Here is a 12576-nt window from a genome sequence, read left to right on the forward strand (position 1 = left end):
TGTCATGATCATGCTTGTGGGGGTCACTTTAGTGCTAGGAAAACTGCTGCTAAGATATTGCAGTGTGGATTCTATTGGCCTTCGTTGTTTAAAGACTCCCACAGTTACTGTGTGACTTGTGAACGTTGCCAGAAATTAGGAACCATTTCCCGTAGGAACATGATCCCTTGAACCCTTTTAGTTGTGGAGGTCTTTGTGTGGGGTATTGACTTTATGGGTCCGTTTCCTAATTCTTTTGGTAACCTATACATCCTTGTCGCTGTAGACTATGTCTCTAAGTGGATTGAGGCGGCTGCGTGTAAAACCAATGACCATAGGGTTGTGATTGAGTTCTTGAAAAATAATATACTTACACGTTTTGGTACACCGCGAGCTATAATTAGTGATGGAGGGTCGCACTTTTGTAATGAACCTTTTAGGCTTTTGATGAAGAAATATGGTATTACACATAAGGTAGCTACCCCGTATCATCCACAGACTAGTGGTCAGGTAGAAGTTTCCAATAGGGAGATAAAACGTATATTAGAGAAAACAGTTAATCCTAATCGGAAAGACTGGTCGTCTAGGCTTACTGATGCCTTATGGGCTTACCGTACTGCGTTTAAGACCCCCATTGGAATGTCACCTTATCGACTTGTGTATGGAAAGGCATGTCACTTACCTGTTGAGTTAGAACATAGAGCTTATTGGGCTGTTAAGCAGCTAAATTTTTCACTTGACAAGGCAGGAGCCCATAGGAAACTCCAGCTCAATGAGTTGGAAGAGATTCGTAGAGATGCATACGATAGTGCTAAGGAGTATAAGAACAAAATGAAACTTGTGCATGATAGAAATATCTTAAGAAAGTCATTTTCTCTAGGTCAAAAAGTTCTTCTGTATGATACCCGCTTGCATCTTTTCCCTGGGAAGTTACGTTCTCGGTGGACGGGTCCTTTTATTGTTCGCACTGTCTTTCCTCATGGAGCTGTTGAGATCGAGACACCGGATGGTAGTAGTTCTTCGAAGGTTAAGTCAGAGATTGAAACCCTTTTTAGAGCCCTTTCCTACAGGTGATATTGAGGAGGTCCCTCTGGAGGACCCTGTTTACCCTTGATTGACCATCGAGGCGATTGTATGTTGTTGTATATTAGTTTTTGATTTCTCTCTTCACCCAGGTACTATCTTTCCGACTTCTCTTTACTAATTCCTCATGTTACTTTACTGTTTGGTATTGCTCTTTCATTAGAAACATTGAGGACAATGTTAGATTTAAGTTTGGGGGTGGGGAAGAAACTTTTTGTTAGCTTTTAGTTGCAATAAATAAACTCCAGAGCCTAGAAATTTATGCTTATTAAGGTTGGCACTAACCAATCTAAGTGGATGGGAACATCTTGGTTAGGAGTTGAGGAGGAACCAATCTGATTAGATGGAAACATCTAAAGATTCTATTCAAAAGCACAGAGCTCAGGTGTTAGAATTAAAAAAAACATGGTAGTTTCGCCATATCTCGTTGAATCCTAATCCTTCTGTTTTTTTTTTAAGTGATTTGGTGGGGCACAGATTCAAGTTGTTACCTTTGCTAGGGTGGAATAGAGTGATTGAGATACCAAAAAAAAAAGACCAGACCATTAGACCAACCGGAATAAATTCAATAAAGTCGACCACTGGTGCCCTTGTATATGCCAGTTGTGTTGACCTAGAGTTAGGTTTATCGACCACTGGTCCCTTGTATATGCCAGTTGTGTTGATATTAGTCAGACCGTATCTCAGTCCATTAGGATAGGTTCACCTTGGCAGAGGCCTTCAGACAGATATGGGAAACACCGTTCACTTTTAACCATCTCTTTATCCATCTTCTTAATCTTTCCATGTGATTGGTTGACTCCGGTTATGATGTACAGAAACTATCTGAGTAGAGCTTTGTCACTTATATATGAATTTTAGTATGCTGAGTGCAAACTCGTGTACAACAATTGGAATTTCGCATCAGGGTACTTCCTCCTGTAGTCAATGAGAGTATGCCAACCAAGGAGATTCTTTAGTGCTTTCCAAGGTTCTACGTAGATAGCTAGGGTCTGGAGTAAAGGTTTTGTGGGTACACCTCTGGTAAACCCTCCGGAGACAACACTCCGCCACTAGGGCCACCTAGTGGTTTAACGGCTTGCTGCACGTGCTAAGTGTAGTCATTTTTATTTTCTAGATTAGATTTGCTCGAGGACTAGCAAATAATAAGTTTGGGGGTATTTGATAGACACATTTTTGTGTCCGAATTGTCCTCGGTGTCTCTATTGCTAGTGCTTGATTTTGTACTTATTATGGTGTTTTTATGTTTGTGTAGGTGTTTTTGGAGAAATACACTTGTGTGGAAAAAGTTGCTCAAAAAGTGCTATTTGGACCCCTGGAGGACATTTGCTATGCGGACCCCAGATTTGGCTAAGGGACACCCAAGGTTATGCGTAACCCAAATTCATCCTCAGCACCCAAATTTTTCCTCAGCACCCATCTGCTATTCGCACCCCAGAAAAGGATAGGGGGCACTTCATCTTCAACAGTTCAAAAATAAAAATGGCGGGAAAAATATTCACTTCACTGGAAGATTTTTCGATCGGATTTTGGAGGAGTTTTTGTGCGATTCAATCGCTGAAACTTCATGGGTAGTTGTGATATGTCCTAACAGAGCTGGTATGGGTGTTTGTTTCGATCAAATTTGGCTGGATAACTTGGTTTAATCTAAACAGGGAGTTGGAGGAAAAACATGAGCTTGCACGAGTTGTGAGGAATTTAAACGTGTTCTGCTCATGTTTGATGACTCGAGCAACACTTTGGACCTTGACAAAGATAAATAAAGAGATTTTGCAGATGTAGAAACGCGTGAGAAGCTAAATCAGGGAAGAAAATATTCCCAGAATATTTTTCATCAAGGCCGAGTTAAGAGAGAATTATCTTGAGTTATAGCAAGATTTCTTGGTGCTACTGGGTATAAATAGATTCCTAGGATCACATAGAAGTTGTCTGGAGAGTTTGGGAGAGTTTAGAGTAACAACAGAGGAGATTGATCGTGTTGCAGAGAAAACTTTTCTGTTGCTGCTAGGAAGAACACGAAGAACAAAAGACCACCAGAGGCAGTCGTTTATCAACAGTGACAACGACAGACACACGAGGGTCGCAGAGATACAACAACAACATTTCTTTTCTATCGTTCTTTGTAACAGTGTTTTGCAACAATTATAAACGTTGCAAACACCCGATTTTTCATTATTTTCTCTCCATTTCATCTTTGTAAAAACATTTTGAGCATGAATCAATACTTTGAGCAAGTTTATACAATGATGGGCTAAACCCATCCTCTGGGGCGACAGAGGAAGCTATTTCGCCAATAGAATGTGGTAATCTCTATTTTATTTAATTTATGCAATTATTATATGATTATTTGCCTTGATAAATAAATAGAAAAAAATGGTTTTTGTTAAACAATTGTTATTTCAATTGATGGGGCATGCTAGCCTAGGGTTTTGATGTCCCATACTTTCGATTTACAATTGTTATTTCTAAAAAAATCAACTTTTACAATATTTAGAATCAATTTGAATGAAGGATTTGCATAATTATAATTAGAGAATATAAAATCACTTTGATATTGGTAATTAATGGAATCCATAGCCCCGGTCTTCTCCATATTTTTCATATCACTTTTATTTAAGTTTCCTATATTTTTATTTAAAATTAAGTCTAAAATCTGCTTTCACAAGTCTTAAACGAATCTTATTGCTACAACAACTTTGAAAACACATCAGCGACCAATGAGGTGCCATTATGATGAACAACGACCCATCTATAGACTTGAACAATCACATTGCTCCTAGCCTACCTTCTCCGCTCCAAATCATTGGCTAAAGTAGGCTAGTCACGCTGATCATAAGAGTATTAAATAGATTTAACGATAATCAACAACTGTCACAAACGATCTTAACCATCCAACTTGGCTAGATGATTTAACCGACTTAGATCTGATTTGGGTCGACCAATGAGATGCCATGATGGATACCGGTTATCATTCTCATATGAGGACCGATCACCCCATCCACAACCTACTCGAACAGCTCCTGGAAGCTGCTCAAAGACAGACAGTCGCGTCTCTTTTTAAGACCGTGAAATCCGCGACTAATTCAAGCAGGCTCTATACAACGATGCTTCATAAGCATCGAATATTTTGAGGTGCTTGCTTAAAATCGATGCTTTACATGCATCGATTACAGACGAAATTTTATGAATATCGATTTCATAAATAACTTAATATTTAATTATTTATTTAACTTAAAAGCACCATATGTTATTTTTTGAGCGCTGACTCAAGGCAAGTCTCATTCACACGATTTGAATAGTCACTTAAGATCACCTGCCTCCTAGCTTCCGTGTGATTGGTCGAAATAATTAGGTCTTGCAAGCAAGACCTACTCAGCAACTACCATGTATGACTTGTTCCATTCTTCATGTAACTTTCTCCATATTTTCTACAAAAATATTCGAGATATCAAACATGTCACAAACTGGTGGATGCTCATCAGGGTATTGGTATGGAGGTTTACATCGTGTGGTGTGCAACATGCCCGTTATGAGAAAGTTTCAGGAAAGGCGGATAGTTGATGGTAGTAGAGAAATAATGGATGAAAACCCGACCAGTCTTCTCTTCACAGTAGGGACATGGTTCTTACCATTTTTACACGATCTTCACTTCTCACTCGCTCAACTACTTCCTCTTTCTACAAGGTGTTTATTATGACTTACTATAAAATAAATTTTTATCTATTGAACAACATGATTCATTTACGCAAGTACTCAGAAAACACCTAGAACTTACAACTTACACTTTGCAAGCATGTTCAACATTCTGATACAAGTCATAAACAATTACGCCTTACAGAGTTCATCATTATGATCTCAACACCTTCTCTTCTTTTCCCACTAAGATCAACCCTTCTCCTTCATTTTGTGACCGAAGCAAGACTGGAACGTCCATTTCTTGGTTTAGGCCAGAATTGTACAGATTGATGTCTCGAATCTAAAGTACTCCTGTGCAGCACATTTGTTTAGGGTTTATACTCATTTCTCATCGACACACCTAATTTACCATTTTCAATAGAAACAATTTTTACCCTACTACACTTAGAAAACTAATACTAATATTGATCGTGATGGATTGGTATCTGGGGAGAGAGAAAAGGAGTGAGGAAAAACCAGAAAACTTCTCAATCTTAGATCTACGATTTCTCTCTATTCTTCCACTCAAATTCTTATATTTGTTGTGTCTTCTTTCCTTTTTCTTGTGATCTATAAGATGAGGTGAATTTTTTTTGTTTTTGGTCCGTGTTTGGAGGAATATGATTAGCTTCTTTTAACTACCATGATTGATAATGAATTAAGCTTTGGCTTTGCTAATTTCCCTCCTTTGATTGATTCTAACGGAAGTGGAAGTCTGAAGCACAACCCTAGCTAGCTCTATTAGTGGTGCTATTTCTGAAGATTTAATCCCTAAAATGGCGGAAATAATAAAAGGGGTGGTGAGGATGTTGTTACTGAATTGACTCATAATAAGCATGAGATTGTTCTACATGGGAAAGAAGATGGGGGTTTTGAGTCAAACGGAACAGTGGGCTACTCTGCAATTGGGGGTGTATAAAATACCGTCTCTAAAGATTGAAGAACTTTGTTCCTTGTTGCTAAGCCTGTCATCCCTCAACTTCCAATTAAACTTTTTCCATCTGCTGAGCTAAATGGTAAGAGGGTGGTGGATTATGCAGCAGGTGATTTCTCTGCAGGAATCAAAGGATGTGAGGATTATGTAATCGGTTTTTGCATGGGTAAACGACTTTCTTTTCCAGCATTCAAGGAAGCTGTAAGCAATCATTGGAAATTCAAGAATGAAGTGAGTATAAAATTACATGGTAATTGTGCATTCATTTTTTGAATTTAAGAAAGATGAAGATCGTAAAAAGGTGCTAAAAGTAGGTTCTTTTTACATATCAGGTTGTCTTTTAACTTTGAGACCATGGTCTAATATGATTGAATCTTTGATTGTTAGCATTAGAACCGTTCCAATTTGGGTGTTGATTTAGAATGTTCCACTACACATGTAGGATAATGAAGGCCTCAGTCTAATTTCTAGTTTCATAGGGAACCTCTTCTTGCAGATGATTATACTCTAAATATAACAAGATTTTCCTTTGCTAGGATTTGTATTTAAGTTGATGTTGATTTCAATTACCCTGATAGTATCTCTTTAATAATTGATGGTAAGGTTGTTTTGGAAATGCCGGTTGAATATCCATGGAAACCCACCAAATGTGATTTGTGTAAAGTATTTGGTCATTCTTTTAAAAATTGCACGAAGAAGCTGAAATTAAGATGGACATCTAAGAAGAATGGCTTGGATCTTGATAAAACTAAATCAACAGTAATGAAGAATGTTGTCAGTGACATTCATGGAGAAAATATCAAGGATTCAGATGGTAGAAACACAACAGACAATGATGCTCAAAATGATTGGAATGGGTATGACAGAAGCCTCAGCTTCTCAAGATAGTGGGGGTGGAAGTAAGGTAACAGAAAAGAATACTCCCCAAAACTCTCAGAAGAGGGGTGAAGGGAGAATGTCGGTCCTAAGAAGACTGATGGCTTCCCAAAACCTTCAAAAGAAGCTATTGTTAGTGAAAGTGTCTCTGCCCCAATTGTGGTAAAATCTATGGAGCCAACTGTGAAGCATAATCTCTCTGAGAAGAGTTCGGTCAAGTCAGCAAGTAATAGACATGCGACTATAGTCATCAGCATTGGGTCAACTCCTAAGTCAGTTGGGATGCAAGAGAAAGGACACAAACACAGACCTTTTCATTTGGCAAGTGACTTTCCATACCAATGGAAAGATTTGTCTACGGATAAGTCTGATAAGAGAGACCACAAAGAAGAGGCGGCTAATACAAGCGTTAATGTAACTAAGGTTAGTAGCCCGATAAAGAATCAATTTGTTCCAACAAAGACTCCTATCAAGACCACTAGTATCCAAAAGAAAGGTGAAGGACAAAAGGAGAAGCATAATTCCTTTCTTGTAGAGGGACTCCCTTCTTTCAAGCCTGGTAGTATAAAGTTATTTCAGGTTATCAAGGAGACTTAGTAAAGAATCAAGTATTGACAAACGATGATGGTAACTGGAAGTTAGAAATCTCCTATTAAGGAGGTTGCATTTGACAAGAAAGGCACTACAAAGTCTAAAAACGGTGTGAACAACACTTTTAGAGTGTTAAGCAACGAAAATCAACAATGAAGTCAAGATCATGATAGAGTTTTAATTGAAGAGTGTGAGGAAGATAATGAAGAATTCTACGACGTAGAAGCCGATATACATGCTCACTATTTGGCTTATGAAGACAAAAATAAAAAGAAAACTGAAAAAGAACGTTCAAGGCTCAAATGGAATGGCGAAATTCCAAATCAGAATTTGGGTAAAGACCAACGCTCTGCATCTAGAAAGCAAAAGTAATTTGCTTTTCTAGTTTGTGATGTATCAGGTTCTTTCTTTGTTATTGCTTGGTTCAAGAGTTGGCTTTTGGCACTCTTTTAGTTTTGTTTTTGGTTTTTGGTGTTGTCAATGCCCTCACTTTTGGACTCGCTTAGGCGCTTCTTTCCTGTACTCTTTTTTTATTTTAATGAATCTAACCTTTCTAGTAAAAAAATAAATTGATCGTGATGATGTCAACTTGATCTTACTACATCTTTACTATGGAAGCATAACATATATGCGACGTTGATGATCAAGAATCTAAAGATGAAGTTTCTAAAAATGAGGAATCAAAATGGTTTAAAACCATAACCGTTAGAAAGATATCAGTTTCTTCGATAGATAGGAGAATAAAAAAAAATTCAGGTTTTCTTTTTAAGTTTTGAAACATGTAATATTAGTACTAGTTGTGTCTGCCCATTTATTTTTGATATAATTGATCGTGTAAGTAAAATTTCATATGAACAAAAACACAAAGAGAAAAGAGGATCTAGCAAATCGGGCGACGAACTCGGCGATTTTTTTTCTTCATCTGATTCTAGATTTCTGCATTCATTCTTCTTTATTTCAGGTGAATTTTCGTTTATCCTTCTTGTTTTCAATTTCTTCATGATTATGGTTCTTTAATTTAAGTGGTTTATCATGGATTTGTGTCCTAAAACCACTTCAGTTTAGGTTTTAGTAATGAAAACATTTCAAACAAACGGTTTCCATCAATCGAATTACCTGATGATCTTTTTGAAAAAGCTCTTAAACTGTGAAAGTTTTCTCTTATTGGAAGATTAAATTTACAACATATCAAATTTATTGATGCGGTTATGATTTTGAAAAAAACAATGGAAATTAGTTGGTTATTGCAAATTAATTCCCTTTGGAAGAGGTTTATTTACCATCAAATTGGGTGTATGGGAAGTGTTAGAGAACTGCTTGGTCGAACTCGCATGAGTTGCTATCTCAAGCATGTTTGTAAATGTTAGTGATCAAAACTATAAGTCTTGATTTCTAGTCTACTATAGCTAAGTCTCGGACTAGGATAAAAAGTGTAGTTGAGCTCAAGAACTCCATGGCGATCATCATACAAGACGAAGAACTACTCAAGGAACTAGTGGAACTTCATCGACTAAAAGGTATATGGAGACTTGAACTTATCTATCACTCATAAGTCTATCTACTCTATCTCCTACCTTGAGACAAAAGTCGTTTTGCTATATAGACTTTGATTATACACATTTTTTATTTTGAACCGAGTTTATCTCGCTTATCTATTTCTCGAAATATGTGTTGGTAAGCTTTCTCTTTAGCCAAGTTCATGTTTACCTAGTGACGAAAGTCATGTTAAGTTTCAATCACTTGAAAATGGCTTTAACAAAAAATGGTTTGTGAATAACAACTATATAACGTCCTCTAAGAATGTTTCAAAGATTGAAATTAGAGTTTAGATTATATAACCGTTGTTGGATATAAGCATTGTGTGGTAACACATATATGTATAAGTCCTTATTCCTTGAACCAAAGTATGCGTACTTTGCTGCTCAGGAAAACCGGAACATCATCCGCGAACCCAGTCCGCGTACCCAGTCCGCGAACTGTTGGAGGTTCTCTTCCCGAGAAAATCTGCTGGAGTTTGTAAACCATTTACAAACTTATTCCGGGTACTTAAGTCCGCGTACTTAGGTTGCTTATTTCTAAAAACGATTACTCGTGAACTTATACTTAATAAACTAAGGAATGCAAGTTTGCAAATCGTGGCTATAAAGTTCATGAATCGATTCGAGTGAATCAAATCGTTTTTGCTTCCTTTGTGTCTTGTATACTTCTATAAGATATAAGCAATTGAACAACTCTCTAACTAGTTCATTTGAGTCATTTGAACTAGTTATGGAAGAATATGATTGATATGAAAGTGCTCATATGGCTAACCATTTAGTTAACTATTGTTGAACCAACAAATTTACATGTTTGGGTACGGTTACACAAACCTAAAATCGTGCATTTCATTTGTATGTAGCAAGCTAAGTTTTCGATCCAACGGTTGAAAGATATTAGCTTGAATCTAATCAGGTTTACATCTAGTGGTGAATATTGAATGCTTTGTTACTAAGCTGACATTGATTGCAAACCCTGATTTGAAAGACTATATAAGGTAGAACTCTAGCAACTGGGAAACCTAATCCCCACACCTCATGTGTAATACTAGTTGTATAAGATAGAGTCAATTCTATTTTAACCTTAGGTTTCTTCGAGACCCTGTAGGTTAACGACTTGAAGACTTCATTGTGAATCCAGACCGATACTACTTTCTTGTAGTTGTGTGATCTAATCTTGCTGATTATATCGTGTTGAGTACAACCGTAGCGATTGGCTTGAGATTGATATCTCCGATGGGCAAGATATAAAAGTAATCACAAACATCTTCGTTTCATCGTTTGTGATTCCACAATATCTTCTTTCGTCGCGTCGATTAAGATTATGGTGAGGTGATTGATAATACTGAGTCGTTCTTCGTGAATATAAGTCTGGTTTATCAATTGGTTCATGTTCACCTTGATTTATCAAAAGACGTAACAAAACTCGTTGGTATTTCTATGGGAGACAGATTTATCCATTACCGTAGACTTTTCTGTATGATACAGATTTTTTTATTAAAGTCTTCGACTTTGGGTCGTAGCAACTCTTAGTTGTGGGTGAGATCAGCTAAGAGAATCAAGTGCGTAATATCTTGCTGGGATCAGAGACGTAAGGAGCGCAATTGTACCTTGGATCAATGTGAGACTGGTTTGGGTTCAACTACAGTCCAGAACGAAGTTAGTTTGTAGTAGGCTAGAATATCCAACCCTTGGTTAACAAAACTTCTGGTGTCTGTGTTATTTCTTTTCCGTATTATATTTTGTTATATAATTGAAATATCACAAGTTGTGCGTTTGAATCAATCAATTAGAATATCCAAACCTTGGTTGTTGATTTACATTGATTGATACTTGAACATTGGTCTTTGGTACAGTTCAAGTGATTTCTCTTGTATTCAATTAGACTCACAGATTTCTATTTGCTCGCGTAAGAATTGAATCGATAAAGAGAGATATAACTCTTTGATATACTTTGTTAAGATTGGGTCTAGTTGATTCTCTTGAAAGTATATTGGAGTTATTCCATACAGATTGTTATGCGAAATATTGGGTGTGGTTGTTGTACCCCCTCTTTTTCAGGAAGTTCCTAATCAAGTTCTTAAGGTTAGAAACTGGATTTCGAATTTTCGTCCTACAAGCCAGAAAAACATCAAAGACAATGGTATGGGTTCGCTTTCCTGGTTTGGGTATAAAATTTTGGAAGGAGAAAATTTTGTTTACAATCTGCAGAGAATTGGGGACACCAATAAAGTTGATAATGCAACTATTAACTGTGAAATAGGATATTATGCAAATGTCTTAGTTGAAATTGATTTTTCTCAGACTATTCCTAATAAAATTTGGATTGGTACTAAATTTGGTGGCTTCTTTAAAGATGTATTAATTCCAGATTGTCCTAAATTCTGTTCTACTTGCAAAATTGTTGGACATTTGGTTGTTGAATGCAGAGTGGAAGCAAGCAAAAGTAAATCACAAACTACTACTAAATCTCAAAGTGTAAAGAATCAAGGTAATAAAAGCATTAATCATATTCCTTTTGATATTTGTGGTACTTCAAAATAAAATGATGAAGATTTTGTAATTCAGTCGATTCATGAAACTAATTTGGTGGTAGAAAATGGTTTTATGAATGGTAAATTTACTCCTTTAATGAATAAGGAAAATAATACTTTGTTAGAAGAAGAATCAGTTATTATGGAAGTTCCAAAGGTTTTGAAAGTCACAGAAGATAATTCTTTACATAATAGTGTTATTAAATTCATTGATGGCACCACTGGAAAAGTCACAGATGAGAATGTACCTGTTACAACATGGGATAAAGTTGTGGAAAAAGAATTTGTTTCTTCAACCAAAATGGTTTCTACTTCTAGTCCTTCAACTTCTAAAAATTCATCTCAACAAGATATAGTAGTAATCAAGCAAGTTCCAGTCAACACTAAGTACAATTTCAGGAAAAATCCAGGGAAACGGGGTACCAAAAACCTCAATCCACCAAATGAAGATATTATATTGGAACATAAGGGGATTTAGAAGGTCTAGAGCTCAAGATAAGTTATGGTCTTTAGTTAACAAATTCAGCCTTTCTCTAGTTTCGATTTCAGAACCTAAAGTGTTTTGTAGAGCTTCTTTTTGCAATAAACTGAATTTGCCAGGAAAAAATGGTAATTCATAATTCTTATTCTTCTAATAACTAAGGTAATATAAGGTTGTTTTGGAATAAAAATATTGCAACTCCTCAAGTTGTATCAATGTCTAGTCAGACGATCACAGTTAGTGTGGGTGATGTTCTAGTTTCTGGTGTACATGCACATGTTGAAATTTCAGAGGAGATTTTTGTGGTCTGAGATGAAACTGATCAGTGAGTTAAATAAACCTTGGGTTGTTCTTGGTGATTTAAATGATGTCATTTCCCAAGATGAGAAATTTGGTGGAAGAAGCCCTAACAAAACATCCAAGTTGGATTTTACTACTTGTATAAATATTTGTGAACTAATTCAAGCTCCGAAAACTGGTTTACAACATTCTTGGTCTAATTGTCAGCAACGAAAAAGTAGAATTCTATGTAATTTAGATAGGGTGGTTTTTAATCAACAATGGATTCAGAGATATACTGATCGGGGATATAAAGTTGGTTTGAGAATAGTTTCTGATCATGCTCCACTCTTTGGAGGTTGTGCAAGCATCCCTAAACCCAGAAATGCTCCTAAAAGGTTTCAGAAGATGTGGATATCACATCCAAATTTTCTTAAAGTAGTATCTGATTGCTGGTTAGAGGAAGTAACTGGTGATCCTTCTTTTATATTCTTGCAAAAACTAAAGAAATTAAAGAAAACTTTAAATCACTGGAATTGGAGTGTGTTCGGTAATGTTCATGTGAAAATTAAAGATGCTGAAGAAAAAGTAGTTATCCTACTATCTAAT

General features: G+C 36.4%; 1 long non-coding RNA gene across 1 annotated transcript; it reads left to right on the forward strand.

Annotated features, from left to right (window-relative positions):
• The first annotated feature begins 5169 nt into the window (after window positions 1-5169).
• On the forward strand, window positions 5170-7703 carry LOC113287283. The gene is made up of 2 exons (XR_003329928.1): window positions 5170-5902; window positions 6275-7703. It is a non-coding gene; the product is annotated as an uncharacterized LOC113287283 (long non-coding RNA).
• Window positions 7704-12576: the final 4873 nt, after the last annotated feature.

Source organism: Papaver somniferum, chromosome 6, assembly GCF_003573695.1.
Source record: "Papaver somniferum cultivar HN1 chromosome 6, ASM357369v1, whole genome shotgun sequence".
In the NCBI taxonomy this organism is placed as follows: domain Eukaryota; kingdom Viridiplantae; phylum Streptophyta; class Magnoliopsida; order Ranunculales; family Papaveraceae; genus Papaver; species Papaver somniferum.